This window comes from Pongo abelii, chromosome 2 (assembly GCF_028885655.2).
Source record: "Pongo abelii isolate AG06213 chromosome 2, NHGRI_mPonAbe1-v2.0_pri, whole genome shotgun sequence".
In the NCBI taxonomy this organism is placed as follows: Eukaryota; Metazoa; Chordata; class Mammalia; order Primates; family Hominidae; genus Pongo; species Pongo abelii.
In genome coordinates, this window is record NC_085928.1 from 23,374,027 (window position 1) to 23,394,485 (window position 20,459).

The 20,459-nt window shown below is 35.3% G+C and overlaps 1 protein-coding gene across 24 annotated transcripts in view; it reads left to right on the forward strand.

Annotated features, from left to right (window-relative positions):
* Positions 1-20,459, forward strand: part of ZBTB20 (zinc finger and BTB domain containing 20) — an 841,831-nt gene that overhangs the window by 395,108 nt on the left and 426,264 nt on the right. For 3 of the 24 annotated variants that reach the window (XM_063721755.1, XM_063721760.1, XM_063721759.1), the window contains exon 1: positions 2,009-2,284. The exons of 18 other annotated variants lie outside the window; for them this stretch is intronic. The gene's annotated coding sequence lies outside the window, so the exon portion shown is untranslated. Of the gene's footprint in view, positions 1-2,008; positions 2,285-14,326; positions 14,801-20,459 lie in introns of those variants that run through there. 3 more of the 24 variants (XM_063721752.1, XM_054551482.2, XM_063721758.1) reach the window with 2 other exon arrangements.

Consider the following 20,459-nt stretch of genomic DNA (forward strand, 5'->3'; position numbering starts at 1 on the left):
GAATTAATAAACTATGTAAGTTCTTTAAATGACTAGATATTACTGATCTATGGTAAATAGTATTCTGGCTGTTGCCTTACACTGTTAAATATAATATAAAGCAAAATGTTAAATAACACCAAGAATTCTGTATAGTTTTTAGGAGTATTTACTAGCTATGAAAGAGCTTTTTGGGGGTTTAGGAGTATTGTTTCCTTTCTCATTTAACATTTGCACTCTTAGTCCCATAAAGCATGTGCTATCTGACTAGAGGTAGATGTGTGACAACAAAATGGACATAGATTTTTCCTCTTCCTTTAACAGTCATGCAGATATGATTTATCTTATGGTACAATGAAAACAGAAGCAGTACAAGCCTGCCCATTGTAAAAGAAGATAAATGGGCAAGAAAACACAGAAAGGCAGTGTGTGTCAAGCATGCTTCATGTTTGCCTCAGAGAACTGAAACACACAAAGTGAGAAAGACATGTATGTTACTATGTGCCAGTGCTAGAGATGCTGCATGCTTTTTTGATGATATCAAGACATTATAGTTTTGGGGAACATTTGTTTCTTAATAAATTTATTTTTAAATCCTGCAATATTTACCATCTGAAACATTTATCTGAAATTGTCATGTATTAAATCCCATCTTTTCTAGAACTGGTGCTCTGCTTCTAGTAACAGTTTGAGAAAGGGTTCAAAGGTTTGCCTCTCCCTAGAATGTTCTTCTTACCACTGGTACTTCTACTCAACCTTTACAAATAGTTGATGCATCACTTCTAGGAGGCCCATCCTATATGTTTATTTATATTTGTGTCATTGCTCTGGCTATATTGTATTACAGTTTTTAGTTGAGATGTGTGTTTTGTCTTTTAGAGTCTGGTGAATAAATTGTGAGCTTCTTGAATAACGAGGCTGTGCTTTACTTATCTCCAATATTATTCAGTTCCTGAAATAGAGTAGATGCTCAATAAATATGTATCCAATAAATTAATAGATTTGCAGTCTCAAACACAGGCGTATATTCTTATATAACATTAAGGACATTAATAAAATTTTTTTCTCTGCATGTTCCTAAAGTGATCGTGAGTCTTTAGAAATTGTTTATGAACATATTAATATGTTTCTTAGTGCTCTAGTCACTTTGAGGGAAATTTTTTAATCTTTGAAAAAAAAATTCTTTAATATCTGTATATTCTTTTTTACCCCGAGCATTACTTTTGCATAATGAACTCAAGTGTGTTGACAGTTACTGATTATTTGGTTGAGCCACACAGAAACTGTTAGGAATCCTTATTTTTATTTGCACACTATCTGTTTGATGGCTTTGTTCAAGCCCATGGATTATGTCAGTCAACTGGAAAAGTCTTACTTTAAAGCAAAATTCTCAGCATTTAATACAGTGTGTAGCATATATTTGGGAGTCAATAAATGTTCATAGAATGCATGAACAAATCAGTCATTGTTGCAAACTGTTTTGAGGATGAAGTATGAGATTTTTTGTTAAGGCTAAATGAAATGCCCAGTATTACATAGCAGGATAAGAGAAACTCTGACACTCATAACTCATACTTCTGTGTTTCTAGACTGTTACCCAAGCTCACTGAGAAGTGCAGTATATGTCTGATTTCTCAACTTCACCCTGCAGTAAACTTTTGCAATCCAGAGGCTAGAGACCTCTTTTGTGAATGTTGTCTGCCCAATGACTGTGTTGGCACCAGGGAGGACCTAGCAGATAAAGTGGAGGAACATATGGTTTCCATCTGAATACAAATTGGTGGACATAACGTGGTAATTCAACTGAGATGTCCTCTATATTGTAAACTGAAAGAGTATGATTAGAGGTGTTTATAAACGGCATCTGAATTCCCCCACACCCCTCCCCATCCCCTTTCCACTGTAGTTTTATCTGTCTGAATCATAGCAATCTAGTGTCCCAGCCTCACTGCATTATTTGTGAAAATGGCCAGTGTGAGGAATTATTAATTAAAGCTAACAAATCACCCTGACGAGCTGCGCCCTGGCATGGCTGAAGGTTGATTGGCGAAAGTGTTCTCCTTTGGAGAAAAGACTTTTTGTGCTTGTGACGCAGTCAGGGACGGATTATTGAATATGCAAGTTAGAAGAAAAATCACAGGACAAGCAAATTGAGTATTTACTGGCAAATAATTGCTCTCTTAAGCTGTGGCTCTCTTCCTAAATTCTTAACATTCCCGAGGGTTAGAAAGAAACACAGAAAAATGCATCGGTACAGAGTACATTTCAAAAAAAATACATAGACTGATGTTTCAGACTTGTGCAGGTAAGTGTGATTGTGTGTGCATGGAAAGTGAAAGAACAAGGGAAAGCAAAGGAAAGATAGGGGAAAAAGCATAACTGTTAGTCTGGTGAGTTTTTAAAATCAACTTGTTTATTGGAGCTCAGCGTATTTCTAAGTTGGAAATTTAGTTTCAGTGCTGCATTTATTGTGAAAGTTAGAGACGTGAGAATGAGAGGATTTTCTCAAAGTTGTTTGTCTTTATTAGCAGAAGAATATGTTAATGTTTTGTCCCAATAGTAATTATAAATTTTGTTCATATATTTGTGGATATATGTGTAAAATTATCACTTGATTTAAAGATCTTTAGTTATTTTCAACATTGTTGATTATGACACGTCATACAGTGTTTCGAACATATTTGGGTACAACTATTGCATTTATTTTTAAAAGTAAACACTGTTTTCATTAGGACCAAGCTAATCCTTATTGAGAATTTCTAAAGGGACATTATAGTTTTGGAATACTTAAACTTCAGACTTCTATAATAACTAAAGTGTCCTTATTGGCAATTGTGTGGTCTTTTTATCTGTAATGTTAATCAGACTGCTAAGTTTTGTGGACCTCGTAAGACAGGAGAGACTAGTTTAGAGGTCTTTCAGGAATAAATTTAAATACATAGAAATATAAGTGTGCAAATGAAGGTTAATTCCATGTATAAAATATAGACATTAAGAAACAGAGATACTCTTACAAGTACAGCTAGGTTATGTGAGCAACATTACCAGAATATATATATCCATTGCAGATGAATTGCATATTCTGTGATAACCTGGAAAATGCACTTTCATCGACAGCAAACTGATTTTGAAATGAAAATAAGTGACTGGAAAAATAGTGCTTTTGGCTTTTATTAACTATGAAAAACATTGATTTAAAACAAAGGCATAATCATAATTTAAACTAAATTAACTAATTAATAATTGCAAGATGTTTTAACAATATAACATCTACATGATACTAGTAATAGGAATAATAATACAAATGGAAAATCTGGTAATCACACAGAAATTAATCAGATGACTTTCATGTTTTAGAAAATCAGAATTTTAAAATATAAATAAATAAAACATATGTTACCTTAGTCTAATCTATTCCTTGAACCAAGTAATATTGTATTGGTTAGGATTTTTCTCTTACTATATCCTATTTTATTAAAAAATGTAATTTGTCTTAGTGTAGGGAATAGAGCTCATAAGAAAGTTTAGAAAATGTATTTCTTAAAGGTTTAATTCCCACTGGATCACATTCTGTCCTCAGATTTCAAGAGGCAGCCTCCTTAAAGTTTCTTGTGACTATTTGAGGGCAAAATTTGGTCCATTCTTTAGAAATAGCAAAGGGGGCACTTAAAGCATATGTTCAGAGACTTAACCATCTGCCTGCTTTATTATGAATACCACAGAGTTATGAGAAATTGGAAAGACTTAAAAATTGAACCAGAGTTCTATGCAAGATTTTAAAAATACAGCACTCTGATTTTTTTAAAAAATGTTTTGCAACCACCTACTTTTGCTAAGTATATCTTATTAGTCCTCTATGTAAGAATAGTATTATTCCACCTTTTTGACGTATGGGAAATGAATGGCAAAGTACAGTTGAGTGACATGAACCTATAGAAAGTTAAGCATAATCCTTTCTCTCTGATTTAACCCACTAAATATGAATACCTGTGGAGTTTTATACTTGTCATCAGTGAAACTCACAGTGACTTAGAGAAACATTATAAAATGGTGACTGCTGGAACAAAAATGAAGTCCAGCTGCTAGTTTCTGGACTGTCTACAAATGAGCTGTAAGAGACATGCGGAGGCCAGACTAAAGAGCACTTCTGTAATCCAACTGTGATGTAATGAAAGTATGAATCAGCTATTGGTTGCCCATGCTGAGGGGGAAAAGCAACAAAATATTTTTTTAAAGTGCAAATTGGCATTATTGCCAGGTGGTACTGTATTCCTTTGGTATCTGGTAGGATATGAAATTCAGAAATTAATAAAAGAACAAAAATCATATTTAAGTCCTAAGCATAGTAATATTTCACCTAGAGTGGTCGTATAAGGACATATCAGTATGAATATAATTGTTAAAATGTCTAATGCTCAATTAGAGGTCTTCCACATTACCTGAGTTTTACTAGAATCAGACTGAGACTGGCTGGATCATTCTCAGAGGAAAATATACAAAGTAGACTAAACTTAGCCTGAATATAAGTTTTTGGTGTTGAGAGGACTATCATTCTTTGTTGCTTAATGAAAAGCATTTACTTAAAAGAAAATAATACTGGAAGCAAAGGACTGAAATACTTGGTTTGAAGACTCTAAGTAAAAAATGTATGTGTATGTATCATGTATACTTCTGTATTTGTTTACATAAAAATGTTTTCAGAAATATACACTTTATTAGGCTGATTAAGCCAAAACTTTTTTGTGTGTGTAATCAAAAGACTGAACACAAAAATTTTAAAACAGAACTGAAAGATGTCAGTCAGAACTGAATTAATGACCTGGGGCTGAAAATACCTATGTCAAATTTCATATGAATTTTTTCATGGTGGTATTTTAATTTTATATCTCCCTAAATGGAAGTGCTGCAGTCAAGTGAATCTATAGCCCAAAGAATAATGAAATATGTCAATTATTTTAGGAGGTTAGTTTTTATTTTTTATTTTGAGTACATGTGATGTAAATACCAAATACGTATACATACATATGTTTTTGTTTTGTTTATTTGTCTTATTTACTATTTATTGCACCAATAAGGGAATTAAAATGGCTGACAATGAAAAAATAAACATAAATACATGATTGCAGCAAAATACGTGAATTAGAAATAGGTAAGAAAAATAAAACAATAAAGGAAAGGATATAAAGATGGAGTTAGAAGTGAGGTCAGCATAAAACTATATTCAGTGAAGTGCTATACATTTGCCTTTAAACTTTCTTGCAGCAAAGTTAAAGAGAAAAGCTTGTTACATAGTTTGTAACATCCATAAGCATAAGAAAATAATTCTCATTATTTGTCTTGAAAATGGCTCTTGAAAACAGCTCTTAGTTTTCCAAGAAGTCAATGCTAAGCAACTCCCACTGTAAAGAATTGAAGGCTGCAGATACCTAAAGGTCAGGTCGGAAGCAGAAGCAGTACCTTCCCTGGACATGGATGTGGAAGTAGACCAAAGTAATCCCTTTTAATCCCAGGGCATGCGTTCCTAGAGAAAGAGAAAAAAAAGACACCATTAATGCAGTAATGTTGGCAAGCTAAAAATGTGTGGAAAGTAGGGAGTTAAAGGGGGAATTTTAAAAAATTATTTCATGTAAATAAATACATATATATTTTTAGCAGCAAACCAAAGATTTAGAAGGCATTCACTTTTATAATAACCGTTAAAACATGTTATCAAATAAACCTCTTGAATCAACGTTGCTTTCCTAAATTGTTCATAAAACTGCTGTACTGCTGCCATTCTTCTTCCACTTTTACTTTAAGCAGATTGTCAGTCTCTTTGAAGTTTTAAAAAGAGTCATTTCTGGCTTGAAATTTAATATTTCTTGCCCTTATGTCCTCCCTTGGTTCATTTTGAGAAGTCTTAGCAAATTGCCTATTCTTTTCACAGGTAATTTTGGTAGTTAAGTCACATTTAATAGGCTAATCTTCTCTTCATATTGAAAAGGTGAACTGTATAGATTTATTATTATATTACCTTGTAGCCTAGTCCATGGTAAGTAGTCCAAGGACCAACTGTATCAGGATTACCTAGGGATTACCTATATCAGGATTATCTAGAGCACCTGTTAAAATGGAGATTGCTGAACCCCATTCCAGAATTTCTAAATCAGAAGCTCTGAGAATGTAGCCTGGATCTGCAGTTTAGGAAACTGCCCAGATTAGTTGTACATAATAAAGTTTGAAGTCCACTGTTTTAAAATTGTGACTTTAAACATTTCTAGTATATGAGCATAAAATGGTAGGATTTCTCTACAACAATCAATGAGGGTTTATTATACTGTGTTAACACTAACTAGAACACTAATACATACTCAATAATATGTGATTGCCTGCTCATAAATCTAGAAACACCTAGATTACACAAAACTCTGAATTTTTTTGAACCCCCTTAAGCCATATCTCACCATTTTAAAAAGTTATTTAATTTTTAAGCTGTCATTTATTAAGAACTACTATATACAAAGTCATATGTTGAGTCTGGGCACTAGAGATAAAAAGATGAATAAAAGAGTTTCTTGTCTAAAAAAACTCATAACTAGGATAATTATGTTATTACTAGGATATTTTCTTATCCATACTAGGATAACTATGAATTGCCACATAATCTACTCTTTAAGTAAAACTCAAGGTTCCATATGGTATTATATCACTAAGTATACAGTTGTTGGTAGCAATTTTATAGAATAGGACCCTACTACAATTTGGAAGCTGCAAAACATAAGAAAACCCTATAGGGTCTTCCTCCTCCCCACAGTGGGAGATTTTATCTCCCAAAGCTAGGATGGGAGGGTATCATGGGGTCCTCCTGATTCCATTTCTCTCATCATTAATCAGTGATTTGTTACCAGGATCCTTTTTGAGAAGAGAAGAGAAATGTGTGTGAGTGAGTATACTAGGCATTCTGAGAACTTGCATGTCTCTTTCTCCCCTTCCCTTCTGGTGGCTCAGCTGGCCTGTAAAAGATGCTAGAGCCTAAATGGCAGCGGCCTCCCCAGTTCGCAGGTGAGGCACAGTATGAAGGGGCCCAAGCGCCTCTCACGTGGCACTCTTTGCTCCACAAGTTACAGCAGTGCCAGAAATTGAGTATCAACAGGCTAGAAAGGATGTAGTGCACATAAAGGAATTAATTAGGTAGTGATCTGAGGAACATGATAAGAGCTTGCAGTTTCATTGGTGATTGAAGTTTTCCTGGAAATTTTGGGAACACCTTTCCCCTTTGTTTCCAGAAAAATATAAGAAATACAGTGGGAATATCTATACCTTTTTCCTTCTTTTCGACATATATTTATTGAGGATGTAATGCCATGCCTTCTTTTAGGGACTAGGGGTACTGTAGTGAATAAAATAAAGTTTCCACTTTCATGAAGTTTATATTATAATGGGGTAGGAAAGGAATAAAATTACTAAATATAAAATATAAATTTGGCTGGGTGCGGTAGCTCATGCCTGTAATCTCAGCACTTTGGAAGGCCAAGGCGGGCAGATCACCTGAGGTCAGGAGTTTGAGACCAGCCTGGCCAACGTGGCAAAACCCCATCTCTATTAAAAATGCAAAATTAGCTGGGCATGGTAGCACATGCCTGTAATCAAAGCTACTTGGGTGGCTGAAGCAGGAGAATCGCTTGAACTCGGGAGGTGGAGGTTGCCGTGAGCTGAGATCGCACCATTGCACTCCAGCCTGGGGAACAAAGCGAAACTCCGTCTCAAAAAAAAAAAGTGTATGTATGCATGTATACATGTATGTATACATACATACATACATACATAACTACATGTATACATATATACATTATATATACATACATGTATACATATATACATTATATATACATACATGTATACATATATACATTATATATACATGTATACATATATATTATATATATAAAATATGCTTCATTTTTGAGAAATTGCCTCCTGTGTTCCCCATTACTTCTAATTATCCTCATATTATTTCATAATGTGTATGTGTGTGTGTGCGTGTATTCCTTGATGCATTTGTAAAATCCTCCAGAGAATAGACCAGTAAATTCAAGACACTTCTTGTAGGAAACTTCTTTCCATGGGGACCTGCACATAATGTAAGGGGAGAAACAAGTCGTCTGCAAATACCAAGAGTGTGCATTGTCAACCCTAAAATAATAATTCTTCATCTTTTGTGCTTGTTCTAGTGTATGTGTGTTCTGGGTTTTTTCACTGAACTGAGTGGTAGACACTCAAGATGCTTAGAGCTCTAAGAGGTAGATAAGTAATGGGGTCAATCTTCAAGGGACTTCACATAAAGCAGAGAAGACTGATAATTAACAATAGTGTGTGGCCTTCATAAGGTTCTGAGGCAGACAGAGTAAGGAGTACTGTCCTTCAAAAGGTCAGAGAGTAGAGCAACAGGAAAGGCTTCCCAGCAGGAGTTATGTTTTAACTGAGACTAACAACCTAATTGTAAAACAAAACAAAAACATTTTTTAAGTAAAGTCCTGAATTTCCCCTTGATCACCTAAGTAATGTGCCCATGTTGAAAATATTTCAGACAATAAGAAAAAGTATTTTTTAAAGAAAGTAAAATCACCACTTAGAGAAACCATTGTTAACATTCATCAGATACTTTTTTGAGCATGTATTATGTCCTAAGGTTATGCCAACCGGCTACAGCTTCTCAGAAGGGAGTATTTTAATTGGCAGATAGTGTGAATAGCACTAACTCAAACCCTAACTCATTTCAGTTGTCTTCAGATTTGGCTTACAGACCAAATGGGCCCCAACCCTAATAAGGTAGATAAAACAACACAAATGCAGTATTCTCTTGAACAAACACCATAGCACCTGCTATATCCCCCACCTAGAGTAGATAAGAGAGTCAGATTCCTTGGGTTCCAATCTGACTTGTACCTCTTTTCTATCTGTGTGATCTTGACCAAATTATTGGATTTCTATATGTCAGTGTGCTTTTCTGTTAAATTGGATTTACGGTACTTACCTCATGTAATATTTTGAGAGATTAATAAGATAATACATGTAAAGTGCTAATCACAGTACTTGGCACATAGTAGAGTTCAATAAATGCTATCTATTATTTATTGGTGATTACTATTATTACTACTATTACAGTTATTTTTATTACCAGAGAAACTTGCTGAAAATATATTTTGTCCAGTACAACTCCATTATTATTACTGACAAAACAATTCAAAACACATTTCTTACTGAGAGTGGGTCAGAGATATTATCTTTCCAACACACATTAAGAATCTGGATTTTATAGATGAAAATTATAACATGATTTAGCTCAGTAGATAAATGACATTATGTGGACTAAATTTCTGTTTCTAGATAGAAATAATGTCTAAATGTGCCTTAAATGCCCTTCATGTCACATATTTTGTTTCAACAATTTGTGATTAACTTGGTTTGTTTTATTAAAAAAAAACTTGTAAATCCAACACTCTAATGTTTTCCAGATAGTGCCACCTTTCTTTATTCAATCAGTGATGGAAAATGATAAGAAATACAGTTTTACCTAAAGAGGGTATCTTCAGGAAGGAAGAGATTCTAATGGTCAGATCTGTGATTTAGCATAATAGCAAACAAAGATAACTGTCCTAGCAGGTGCCACATAGTAGGTGACTAAAGAATCTTTATTGAATTGAAGTATATTTTATAAGAAAAAGCATATGTCAATCCAGGTGTTATGTGGAAGTGTAAGTGATTTTAAGAGAATGCACAAATTATATGCTCATGGACAAGTTACTTTTTGTGACTAAATCTTCAAATGGAAAATAAACCAATAATATCTTCATTACATGGTGAGTGTGTATAGTCCTTGGTAGAGTTCTTGGAACATAATAGATATTTGATAACTGATACCTGCTAACAACAGAAATAACCACAACAATAATAACACGTAAAAGTCCTGTGTATAATGGCTATAAGCTCATTAATATATAATACATATGATTTTTGTGTATTGATATATAAATAATAACATTTTAAATTGCTTTGTTAATGTTTGACACACAGTAGGAACTTGGTGTAAATTTGATCTATTTAAATACCCTCATAAAAAGATTGCTTTAGTTATTTTAGTTAAATGAAAATACAGTTCAAAAATCTAAAACTAACTTAATCCTTTGGAAAATGACAATAAAAGCAAAAGCTACCTAAGGATTTGTTACTGAAATGGTCAAATAATTTGGGCTTAATGCAAATGAATAGCAGGAATACCACTCTACTTCAAAGAGTAGACAAAGGGAATTAACTTGGAAAACTCTTAGGTGACCCCTATTTTGAATCTTATTAATTGGAAACATTTTAAAGCTCAAAAGGCTGTTATTGCTAGTTACAGTGGTAGCTACATATGGAAAATGGCTGCAGAGATTCACAATACAAAAATAGTCCATTGCTAAATTCAAAATTCTGTTAATGTCACAAACAGTGGGACGTGAAACACAAATGAATTGTGATGACAGTTGAGTACCAAGCTGCCTATTTTTTCCCCCTCAGAGCTGCCCATATTTGGATTTATATTTTCCTCAGTCCTGATTTAACCCACAAATATTTGTATTTTCTGCAGCTAGCCTCACCTTGGATCATACTACTTAAGCATTTTATTCCTAAGTGTTTCTCAATTCCTAGGAATTCTGCTTTACTGCTTTTCTTCCTACAGATAAGCATTTTTAAATATTTCTTTGCCTTTTGCTTTAGAGTCATATTTTGAATCTTTTTTCACCTACAGTCCGATGAGGCTCAATGTTGCTCTTTACTCTCCCATTTCTCCTCAGTGTTTAAAGTGTAACCTGCAGGCTAGGGCCTATTTCTTCTCCATGTTGCTTTGACTTGGGGTACTTGCTGTCATCCTGATCATCTGCATTTATTTGCTACCATCGTTTTTTAAAAACTGGTTTTTTAAATGTCACTCTTATCCTTTATGATAGAAGGTCTTTATGATCCTGGATTTGGGGAGCAAGACTTATTTTATGAACCTACTAAAGCTCTCTTATAAATGCAGCAGTTCCACATAACCATAAGCTAGCTTGACCTTTGGGAAATGTCATTAAAAAATCTCTAAAGAGTATTGCTAAAATGACCAAATTATTTAGGCTTAATGGATTTTGTAGCATGGATACCAGACCTACTCACAGAGCAACAGTCCTGGCTGAATATATTTTATCTGGGTTTTACTGCATGTGGTGATTTGGCTGCCATTTATTGAGTGACCTCTCTGTGCCAACCATTTTACATTTAATTCTTGAAACAATTTTGTGAGATGGGTACCATTATCTTCATTTAATAGGTAAGAAAATCTTGACCTAGAGAGGCTAAATGACTTGTTAAAAGGTGGAAATGGGATACAAACCAAAGTTTCTAAGACTAACGTTCATCCTTTCTCCATTTGCACATGCTTGTGCCTGGTTATATATTTACATTATTGGTAATGGGAAAGAAGTTTATAGTATAATTCAGTTGGAGGCATAGCAAATTCCTTCCTTCCTTCCTTCCTTCTTTTCTTTCTTTCTTTCTTTCTTTGACGGAGTCATGGACTGTCACCTGGGTTGGAGTGCAGTGGTGCGGTCTCGGCTCACTGCAAGCTCCGCCTCCTGGGTTCAAGTGATTCTCTTGCCTCTGCCTCCCAAGTAGCCGGGATTACAGGTATCTGTGGCCACACTCAGCTAATTTTTTGTGTTTTTAGTAGTGACGGGGTTTCACTATGTTGGCCAGGCTGGTCTCAAATTCCTGACCTCGTGATCCGCCCACCTTGGCCTCCCAAAGTGCTTGAATTACAGGCTTGAGCCACCGCGCCTGGCTGCCAATTTCTTTAAAACAAAGTGATGGTGAGATTTTGCTATGTTGTCATGTTATAGAAATATGAATCCAAGGCTATAGATTCACTAGATCTCCAGTAGCAAAAGGTACATAAGTATAGGCAACATCCTTTGATTTTCCCTTTGGTTTTGGAGGACGTTATTGTCAATTTTGAGGAAACTACAACTTAATATGTGTGGCTGATGTACTAGGCATTTCTGACTTCTCATCGAGTGCCTCCTGTGACTTGTCCTACCTTTTCCTCCAAAACTAAAATCTAATTATTCTTAGCAAACATATCCTGTAGACCTTTTTCCCACCAAGTTTTCTGAAGAATTGTTTTTATTATAATTATTTAGCGCTTTATTAAAGTGGGCAATTAAAGCATTTTAAATGCATCCATCATCAATCTATATGTTTATCTTATGAGGCATTAACACCACTTTACTTTTATACAGCACTTTGCAGTTTACAGCTTGGAACATGTATACCCCAAAAATAGCACATTGCCTTTTCATCAGAATAGGGATATCTAATTTAACAATAGTCGCCACATACAGTGAAGCAGTAAGAAGACTGGCTTTCAAACCAGTAATCTTCATTTTCTAGGGAAGTGCCCAGGCCTGGCTTTCCTCTTTACCTTTATGTAATTGGACCATTGAGTTCACCAGATTGCACCCCAAACTCCATTATTTTGCTTTGAACAAAGACTGAGAGTTAGTGTAGACTAGTTAGTAACTTTGCCACAACAGGTTTACTTTATTTGTGTCAGAACCTCTAAAAGGAGCTCCTGAAAATTTCCTGGAATTTAGAGTGAAATTTTAGCTAGGAAGAAAGAGAAAGAGAGAGAGAGAGAAAGAGGAAGCTACAACAAAAACCAAAGAAAGAAAGAAAAGAAAGAGAAAGAAAGAAAGAAAGAGGAAGCTACAACAAAAACCCCAGAACCATCTTTTTTCAAATATTCCCTTGAAAGGAAAACTATAAAAAAATTATGTTAATATTCTGGGTCTTTGAGAGTGCTTTTCCTGGGCAGTATCTCCCATGTTCACCCTTCCTCTGGTCACATTGAATGTTCAATTTCCTTTTCTCACTCTGGACAGTTACCAAGGTTGATATGTCTTCATTATTATTTATTACTTTAAATTTAAAGCAGCGTAGTTTTTTTCTCACTTTTTGAAAATTCAATAAGTTTCATTGTGTATGTATCAAAAGTCACTATATAACTCTGCTCCCAATCTTGTTTTTTAAACAAATGAATATTGCTGTATTTTAAAAATATGAATGTCATTTTATTTTATTTTATTGAGACAGAATTTTGCTCTGTCACCCAGGCTGGAGTGCAGTGGCTCAGTCTTTGCTCACTGCAACCTCCATCTCCTGGGTTCAAGCGATTCTCCTGCCTCGGCCTCCTGAACTGAGATTACCGGTGTGTGCCACCATGCCTGGCTAATTTTTTATATTTTTAGTAGAGACAGGTTTTCACCATGTTGGCCAGGCTGGTCTCGAGCTCCTGACCTTAGGTGATCTGCCTGCCTCAGCTCTTAAAGTGCTGGGACTACAGGCATAAGCCACTGCGCCTGGCCAAAAATATGAATACATTTGGCTATTTCCACCCTTTCTCTTAATCCCAAGGATCTTCAACCTTTATTCTTCTCTTTAAGATAGTGAGTCCTGGAAATATAAGTGAAAATGAACCGTTCTAAAAGATTAGTATTTTAAAAATTATAGTTTGCCGTTCTCAGGTTTATTCAAAATTGACTTTCTGACGTAACTATATTGTTTTCACAAATATAAGCATTACCTAGGTAGTAAAACATGTTCACAGAGAGTTATTATCAAAAATATAGAGAAAAATTTCACATGTATATGTCCCATTCCCTCCCCACTCCTTCCTGAGTTGTTGACATGAGAAAATATCTTTCCAACAGTGGGGTATCATTTGCTTGGTGAATTTTAACGTTTGCATGAGATGGTGTTCATGTTTGTGAAAAATATTGAAGACTTCTGACCTCTTTCTTTTTAACTGCACTGGCTCAATCTAATAAATTTTCAATATAGATTCCGATATGGTTATAATCCCAATCATACCGCATTTAAAAGCTATGTTCCTGACTGTGTTTCTCTGCTAGCATGACGCCACAAAGAAAATGAAACCAACCCAAACGAAACCCTCCTTATAACAGAAAGTAAAATGAAGCTTGTAACAACTGTTTTGAAAAATGGTTTGAACAGTGAGGAACAACCAATTTTTCAAACACTGTTGTAGCCATTTCAAGCTGTAGTGTGGATAGTGTATGCAAGAAATCAATAAAGGGAAAAGATCTCTCTCTGACACAGATGAAACCTAAAAATACTGTTAAGACCAGTTCTCCCTCCATGCATCTGTAACTGCATTCCACTAAAAGGTGTTGGGGAAAAAATCAGCCCAATTCTACTAGAACGAAGTATCCAGACAAGTGACTCTTCAAAAATTAAAAAAAAAAAAAAAAAAAAAAAAACTACAGTAGAAAAAGGGGAATGGGGGAAAAAAGATTAAGCACTTAACATGTTGAGTATATACCCAAAGCAGAAAACTCAGTGAGTGAAAAACTTGTCCTTCAAAAGAAGATACTTTCTATCCTTCACCAGTAACAGAATTGATAGTCTGATAATAGAAGCCTTTTAAGTAGGGGTGGTGGGAAGAACACTGTCTTCCCAAAGGCTTCGGTAGGTATTCAGTTGCCCAGGGCAATCTGATCAGCACGTCCTTGTTTCTAGAATTGAGTAAACCAAATCAGGATGAACCGCACATGGTTTAATAGTTAACTTTTAGAACAAGGGGCAGGGAGATGCTTTTATGCCATAGGCCCAGTGTTCATTCCAATCTCATTACTAAAGTCTGTTCTGAGAGCATTTACAGCTTTCCGGAGAGTCTGAGTTTGGCTGAATCCTGAAGATGGAAATGTAGCTTAATGACCTCCTTGTCCTGGAGTCTCCCTTAATACAGGTGAATTTTGTGATAAATCGTTCTCTAGAATCCAAAGTATTGATTAATATCATCATTATTACTATTATTATTATTAGCCCTTTCTTATGTGGTTAGTTCTCTCTCCATTTTCCTATTCTAGGAATAAGTGAAAGTTTTGTGAATATGCAGTTGCTTTCTCTGAGTTTCTTTGAAACAGTTTATGTCTTCTTTCAAGTTGGAAATGTGAGATATTTTGAATTATAGTTGGATGTGCAAGTCCATTCCTGCTTTTTAGAGATCAGGAACAGAAAAGGTTCTACAAACAATCCTTTATTTGACTAAGAGACAGAACAAAGGAAGGGAGAGAATTGTATCTTTGGGTGATTCAGTCGTCGGTGCTTAGTATTGATTGACTAGTGGTCCCTTTATCCTGGCCTCTGCTTTCTCAGATTCCTAAACAGACTCTTCCCTTATGTGTAAGAGAAACTCCCTCTTAGCATCTTCTCAGTCTCTTCCAAAGGAGAGTAACCATGGACGAAGATTTAGCATATCTAATGAATGGGCATTGGGTTATCAATAAGTATTAGGGGAAAATAACAACAAGAAAATTAAGGGCAGATTCATGGTAAGCATTGTTTGTGGAACTGTTGGAAGGGTCTGGTGTGTAGTTGATGTTGTTGTTCTAAACTGAACAGCAACAGTAACAACAAACAACGAAATCATACTTCCCACTCTCTTCTTCCTTTCTATTCAAAAACAACTATCACTATCACAATAGCCCAGTAGACAAAATAAAAGCATGTCTATGTTTTTGGTATATTACTGTATGTCTTAATTGTAGTTTCTCTGCCACCCATTAACAGAGTTATTTATCCCTGATGTTTTTCAAAGATCACCTTTGTGCATGTCTGCATAGCTGTTCTAATAGTGTTACTATTGTCTCTTCTTCATTATCTCCTTTTATTTGAGTTCTTTTTTTTCATGTATGCAAAGAGGCTCTTTTTCTAGGCTCTTTGCACACATTCACCATTGCACTAGGACAGATGGGTGTTTTTCTATATAATGCCTTTTAAAGTGAGAAGACAGCAAGAATAGATTTTGAACAATATTTTACCAGTATTATTGAAAAATTAGCTACTGTATATTCTATATACACACACAGCAGCTGCATAAAATGCAAATTCTATTCATGTCTGATCTCTTCTGCATTTATGTGGTGACTATCGCTGTAGCACCTAAGCACTTCATGTTATTTCCTCTTATTATTATTTACCACCTGATCATTCCAGAGTGCTTTTTACAATCAGAGAATTTCATTAACAACCCATTCCCTCGCTCTTTGTTTTTCAGCACCCTTGCATGTAAAAGTATCAAGCATCTTGGTAGCTATATCAGATAAATTACAGTAAAAAGATAGAGTGCTTCTGACAGGAGGGCGGGGGAAAAAACACCCTAAAACATCTCCTAAAATTTGGTTTGTGTTTTATGGTGTCCAAATAATGTTACAGAAGTCTGTAAATTTAGTGAAAACCAAACCACTAGATAAGCGCTTTTATTTATCATGGTTTCCACCATTGCAATAATCGAAAGTGTGAGGTAAGGAAGAGGAATTCTGTCTGCACTTCATAGATAGAAAGGACTGGACAATTGCACTTTCTTCTCACTGTGGAAAGCTTGTGATTCTTATTGACTCTTGAGCTGCCTTTAGCCCAGAAGTATAGAAGTCAATCTGTTTTAAAATCCAAAAAGCTACTGTTATATTTTTTAAGCTAAGAGGATAGAAACATGTTTATTAAAATGTTCATTGTGATTATAGATGAAAGTGCGTGGTTGGTACCTTAACAGTTTGATTGAATAAAAATCAAGTTCACACTGGGGTTTCCTTCTCAGCTCTACTCCTTGCTTTCTCTTTGACTCCAAGCTAATTGCATAACCTCTGGTTGACTTGTGCCTCGTCTACACATTCAAAGTGAAATTCAGAAATGAGGTTATTATCTAACTAATGTAGGCTGTAACATTATTTCTCTAAAATATCTCTGTGAGAGAATTTTGAAATTTCTGATTTAAGTAGATAGTAATAAAAACTAACAATTTTATGGACCATCTCCTTTTATCCTTAGACAACAACCCCCTGGAGGTGGCTACATCAGAGTCAGCTGGAGGTGGTCAGAATCATTTACAATGTTTGTTAAGACACAGATTACTGCCCCTTCACCAAGTTTCTGATTCAGAGTCTAGGGTAGGGACTGATCATTTCATTTCTGATATGTTTCCAGATGATGCTGATGGGGACCACACTTTTTGGATCACTGTCCTAAGGATGATATGGCTTAAGTACATATAGAAAAGGAAATCAAGGCTCAAGTCATGGCAGTAAATTTGTGTCTATACTCTGTCACTTTACTTTTGGCCTCAAGTCATTGCAGTAAAGTGGCAGAGTATAGACACAAATTTAGGCCTTCTTCCTACTACAGACATTTTCTTTTCACTTCTACTAGAGACATTTTCACTTTACTTTTATGTTTTGAATGACTGTCAGTCGTCTTGAGATCCTAAGTGAAAAAGCATTGTAAAGAGTGGTAATTGGATCTTTTCCCCTTAGATCCAGTAGCTACCCTATTGCATTTATGAAAGGAGAGGAGGAAGCCACTCCAAATTTTAGTGATTAGCTTTGGTATGAACAGCTTTTAAGGCCAGCTTTATACTTCCCTTTTGGGGATGAGAGTAATAAATGTAAGTCTTCTTTGTATTCATTCATCATAGCCTGTACATAGATATGAACAGGTTTCTCTTTGATGGACTTATGACCATATTCTGCTATGACAATGCTTTGTAAAAAAATTGTCACTTGTATATTACTTCTCCAAAAATCATAATAAAAAAAGGTGTCAAAGTGAACATGATGGGGCAAGGGAAAAACCACTGCAGAGAGACTGAGGACACTTGAGTCTTATGCTACCTCACATATTGGCACAGGTCTACTGATCTCCATGGGAGACACCCAACAATTCTTCTTTACCCAAGCTATATGTTACAGTCACCCAGAAAAACTTTGAAACAAACGCCCACATTGGGGCCCAGGTACAAGAAATTCTGATTTAATTGTTCTGGGGTAGGGTCTGAGTATCAGTAGGTTTTAAAAGCTTGCCAGGTGATTCCAATGTGCAATCAGGGTTAAAAAACCACTGGCCTAGTGTTTAAGGGCCTGGGTTTTGAAATCAGACAGATCTGAGTTCATATCTTGGCTCTTTCACTTAGTTACTGTGCAACCTTGGACAAGTTATTTAATCTCTGTCAGCTTTAGTTTTCTCATATGTAAAATGAAAATAATAGCACTTGTCTTGTAGGAGATCTGTGAAAATTAAATTATATGATACATTTAAATGTTTGACATAGTACCTGGCTTGTGGTATGGATCTACTACACAACAGCTGCTGTTGCTATTATAATGCACCTCAGTTTCCTTATCTGTAAAGCAAAAGGGGGGGCACTTTATGAAATGGAGGACAAATATCTCAGGATTTCGTATAGATACTTGTCTGTCACCATATTCACAGTATCCTACCCGGCTTCATTTTTGCCTTTCTTACTTCCTACACATATTTATTATTGTTAGGTACAATCATTGACAGGCTTAACCTTTATTATTGTATTTTACCAATAAATACTTCTCTGCACTCCCCCTTCCCACCAAGACTAAAAACTTGAAACATACAACAAATCCACTTCTCGTATGGGATAATGTAGGTATGATGGGTGGTTGGCCTATGGGTTTAAGAAATACAAGGCAGAGCTTTGTAAACATGTCTAAAAACTAACATGCCCCTATTCTTGATTGCTGTTTTTTCTGCCATCACTCACTCTAAGAGTTCGGTTGTTGGTAGCTTTCATCCTAGAAAAGGAAAATTGTTCATACTCTACTTCTTAAAGATTATTGCAATTTGTTAATTCCCTTCATTTTCCCATTTTCCCTGATTTCCTTCTGTATGTCTTTTTTTTTTTTTTTTTTTTTTTTTTTTTTTGGCAGAGTCTTGCTCTGTCACCCAGGCTGGAGTGCAGTGGGGTAACCTTGACTCACTGCAACCTCCGCCTCCAAGGTTCAAGCAATTCTCTGCCTCAGCCTCCAGAGTAGCTGGGATTACAGGTGCCCACTACCACGCCCAGCTAATTTTTTTTTTTTTTTTTTTTGTATTTTCAGTAGAGACGGGGCTTCCCCATCTTGGCTAGGCTGGTCTTGAACTCCTGACCTCATGATCCATCTGCCTCAGCCTCCTGAAATGCTGGGATTACATGTGTAAGCCACCGCACCTGGCCTCTTCTGTATGTCTTAAAGAAGCCTTAGTACACAATGAGTAGGTAACAAATTTTTAAAGCAATAATGATTTCATAAGCCTTTTTGCTTATCTCCACCAGTGTTTAATAGGCTGTATTTTTCATATCTTTTTATATCTCTGATTTTAAAAATTAGACTTTCTAAAAGTCTCCTTGTATCACTCTTAATGTAGAAATTATGTTTTTGGGTGGACAGAAAGAAATTATTTGACTGTCCAATAAAAGTACAGATGGTTCCATTTTTCTTGACTGATCTCATAGCACACATTAGTCAGGTCACATGCCTATTTGGGAATTTTTGTAGTACTAGGTCACTTGCCCAGCTTTGGGGCACATAAAAGAATATTTTCCTGGCTTTTAAGTTTGTGGATCTTACACTGTGCCTGGCATGGAGATAGGAAGGACATTTTTTTCCATTAAGCTTTTTCACTGTGTTTTGACAGGAAAAGTTGAAACTGAGTCCCTACTGAGATTTTAACATGTTCCATGGTGGTAACCGTAGGAAATAGGGAAACAGGAAATTTTTGGACAGAAGGAAGCCAAGGAGTCCATCTCAGCCTGTCCTCACCTCAAAGATACCAGTTGGACTCTATAATATTATTTTTATCTACATGTTTATCTAAAGTTTTGTATTTCTATAGTTTTCTTTCTGATATCAGGGAAACATTGCTGCCAATTATCATGAAAAAGATTGCTCTCTAAACAGTACTCAGTTCCTTCTTCTGGCCAAATCAATGAAAATATTCATTCAGATATTAATAAAGCAGAATTATGGGAGTTTTCATTTGGAAAAATGCATTTTAGTGTTTAAAGAGATTCTCGAAAGATATCATGGTAAAATCCATGTAAACTCCAGTGATAGAGAAAGGTACTTGTTTCACACAAAAATACGTAAACACAGAATAATGACATTTTTGTTCATTAAATTCAAGGTGCTTAAAGTTGCCCATATGCACACACATACATGTATATCCTCCATTTACTCTACTTTTCCTCTACCACCCACTGTCCCAACCTTTGGGAACCAAAATACTGAAATATAAATCAACTCTTATTTCTGAAAGATCTATAATGCCATTTAAGTGAAAGTCCTTAACCAACATATATTGGTATTTTTTCCCTAAAAACTTAATTATGGACATTTTGATGCATGTGTTTGTTTGTGTGCATTTTTTGTACCCACAGGAAACATTTTTCAAACAATCCGGTCGATGGATCTCTATTGAAAATTTACCATTCATTAGCATCATACCTATGCTAATAGTTTCTATTGTCTTTCATTATTATGAATGAGATCCTAGACACATCATTTTCCATTATTTTATTTAAATAGTGAAATACAGTTAACCAAATAGTAGTCATGGCT